Genomic DNA, 3487 nt, shown 5'->3' with positions numbered 1-3487 from the left:
GGGCTCTCCTGATTCGGTGACATGGTGAGATTCAGATTTTACCTTATTACATTGTCGCCCCCTGTGCTATGTTTCACTGCTAGCAACCTGGTGATTCAGGCTAAAGACCAGCACCCTCATAAACAGTCTGTGGCATTATTTGACAATCAATGTGTTTTCAATGTTGTAGCCTGTAGCTCACCACGCTGTGGCGTCCCTGGAGGTTTGGCGCCCTGGGCAGTTGCCCAGAATGCCCATGCCATCCGCCGGCCAGGACCATGCAATCTCTTGGATCTACATAGAGCTGGTAAGCCCCGCCCTTTCCGCTATCCCCGCTGGACCTCTAGATTGAAAAATCGTTAATGCAAGTGAATGTGACAAAATAATTATTTTCTGGTCCCGTTTGAATTTTGCCACGAATGTGAACATATGTTGTCTGAATTTTTCATATATATTTTCGTGTAAAGATTGCTACAATTGAGCGGGCAGAAGTTTGATGCGGTTAAACTTTGTGTGAGAGCACTTTGTGGACTACAACTTTCCGCTAGACGACAGCTGACTAGTTTCCCATAACAACCATCAGTTGGTCGAGATGTAGAGGGTTATTAAGATCGACTTTGAACACAGTAAACCATACAACTTTACAATCACACTGTATCATAGTGTTAATGTATTGAGTGAAGCTAGACGAATATTGTTTCGAATATTTTTGTTACCATGTGTGTTTATTCCTGCCGTTACAAAAACTAGCATCTCAGTTAATGTTAGCGATTAGAGCTAGCTCACGTCACAGGCGACATGTAGTCTTTCTCGTTATGTCTTTTCCACAACTGATAGCCGAAGAATCATATAATATACTGTCAAACTCGTAACATGAAAAATTATATTAAAAATTCACAGACAACATATGTTCACATTCATGGCACAATTCAAACGGGACCAGAAAATAATTATTTTCTCACATTCACTTGCATTGACGATTTTTCAATCTAGAGGTCCACTGGGGGTTTAGCGGATGGGCGGGACTTAGCAGCTCTATTATGTCGTCCTTATTCATAAAATCAACTCATCAATCAATCACACATTAGTCAGACACAACAGGTTTGTTACCATGGCTACAACCACAGCTTTTTATTGGTAGACAGGTAAAACTGAGGCACTCTGAAGCTCCTGCAGGGACTGGGGGTGGGGTGTAAGGCACAATTAGTGGGAGTGGCTAGCACATGCCCCTCCCCTCTAGAGGATAACCAATGGGTAGCGGTGAAACGCACCAGCATTCCTGGAGCTAACGCTAGCATCAGTGTGTATACATTACAGACTTACTGAGGTAACATCAGTATTCAGCTATCATAAACCTACTGTGCTAACGCTAGCATCAGTGTCCATCCATCATGCTGCACTAATGTTAACATTGCCATCTGCATAGAACAGATACAGCGCTAACATGGTGCTAACATGACGCTAACATGGCGCTAACATTAGCTCCAGCTCTCAAAGTCAGAGAGCACTAACCACACATGCCTCAGCGCTGAACTAGCATTAGCCCGGTTGTTGGCACAGCAGCGATAGTGTACTTGTCCCTTTCATGCAGGTGTGTGTGGTGGCGTGTGCTTCGATGGATGACTAGCATTCTGATCTCTGAGCTGACTAACATCCGCATCTGTTAGGCTGACTGACTAGCATCCAGAGGAAAATACAAGACTCAGCGTATGTGGTGCAGCATTTTCAGGAGAAAATAATGTTTACATAATTATACTATTTCCATTTAAAAAAAAAAAAAACAACAATGTGAAGAACAGTCTTGCAACAAAGAACACAGGAATGTGAGCATGATACCATGATCTGGTCGTGATGTGTAAACCGCATCTCAAAAACCCTCTCAGGTGGCAGTACAGACAGGTAAACTTCCAACTGTGACCTAATGGCCTATAACAGTCAACCTACACACATATGCAGACTGGTGTGTGTGTGTGTGCATGTGTGAGTGTGGATGAAGATGAAGCCAAATAAACAAAATAACGTGTGAGAGTACAGTTACATGAACAGATACATGGGTTTGAACAAGATACATGATCGTTATACAGCTGCAGTTATATAGATATACCAGCAGGTGGCGTGTGATGCACTTATATGGATATACAGTATGGTGGCGTGTGATGCAGTTACATGAACACATGGTGGCGTATGTTGGTAATATCGTTCAGTTCTGAGTAGCTAAGTCAAAGGGGGATGGTACAGTTAGATGAGTGTAATGTCATGTTGAAGCGATGAAGCTAAGCTAAGATGTGTAGCTCTAACAGGCCAGATGAGTGTAATGTCATGTTGAAGCGATGAAGCTACGCTAAGATGTGTAGCTCTAACAGGCCAGAGGATTAACATGAGCTGGGACCCCTGGGGCGGGGTTGAGTGTAGTGGGTGGGGTCAGGGCTGCTGGAGGGCGGGGTTGAGTGTAGTGGGTGGGGTCAGGGCTGCTGGGGGGCAGAGCTGACTGAGGCCAGAGCTGGTGGATTGGATTGGGTGGGTGGACTTAGGGCTACGTGTTCTGTAGTTCCTACAGGTCACCTGACGTTGATGATGTTGTTGACGTTAATGATGTTGTTGACGTTGATGTTGTTGATGTTGATGTTGTTGATGTTGACTGGAAGGAAGCCAGCAGTGGGGACATGAAGAGGATCCCTGAAGGTAAACTAAGCTAGGGACCAGGGCAGACCATGTGGGTGTGGCCAGGGATGTGGGTGTAGCCAGGCGTATGGACGTGGTAAGGGATGTGGGTGTGGCCAGTGGTGTGGGTGTGGCCAGGCGTATGGATGTGATGTGGGCGTAGTCATGATTGTAGGCGTGGTCAGGGTTGTGGGTGTGACCATGTCTGTGGTGGCATGGCAAGTGTTGTAGGTGTGGTCAGAGTGGTGGGTGTGGTCATGGGGGCGTGACCATGACCGTGGGGGTGTGGTCAGTGCTATGTATGTGTGTGTATGTGTGAGAAAGAGACTTCTGTCTACTTTCATTTGGTTCAGAATCCCTTCAGCTCCTTGTCCCTTTCTGTCTCCCATCCTCTCTCCTCCTCTCTCTCACTCTCTCCTCCTCTCTCTCACTTCTCTCTCTCTCCTCTCCTCTCTCTCTTTCTCTCTCTCTTTCTCTCGCCTCCCTCTCCTCTCTCCTCTCCTCTCTCTCTTTCTCTCTCCTCCCTCTCTCTCTCTCTTTCTCTCTTTCTCTCTCTCCCTCCTTCCTTACTGAATGGGTTTTGGTGAGCAAAATGAAGCCATTTCCCTTTCAGTAGCAGACACCACAGGGCAGTTAGTGTGTGTGTGTCTGTGTGTGTGTGTGTGTGTGTGTGTGTATGTGTGCGTGTGTTGCTACACAAAGTCACTGTACCACGCGGCCCATTGCATAATGATCAGGAGATAAACATTAAAAAAGGATGTAAGTTTGTATGTAAAATAACGAGTAAAAGTTACAACAATAAAAAACTCCTTGGATACATAGAGATTGTGCAGGCGCGCTAAGACAC

At 45.8% G+C, this 3487-nt stretch overlaps 1 protein-coding gene across 4 annotated transcripts in view; it reads right to left on the bottom strand.

Moving 5' to 3' along the window:
* Nucleotides 1–1074: 1074 nt before the first annotated feature.
* The window catches only part of esyt2a (extended synaptotagmin-like protein 2a), a 54178-nt gene continuing 51765 nt past the window's right edge, over nt 1075–3487 (bottom strand). For all 4 annotated transcript variants that reach the window (XM_042071348.1, XM_042071349.1, XM_042071350.1 and 1 more), the window contains one exon: nt 1075–3487. This exon is cut by the window's right edge and continues 116 nt beyond it. The gene's annotated coding sequence lies outside the window, so the exon portion shown is untranslated.

This window comes from Alosa sapidissima, chromosome 19 (assembly GCF_018492685.1).
Source record: "Alosa sapidissima isolate fAloSap1 chromosome 19, fAloSap1.pri, whole genome shotgun sequence".
Lineage (NCBI taxonomy): Eukaryota > Metazoa > Chordata > Actinopteri > Clupeiformes > Clupeidae > Alosa > Alosa sapidissima.
The sequence above is the reverse complement of the archived record's forward strand: the minus strand, read 5'-3'. Positions and strand labels throughout refer to the sequence as shown.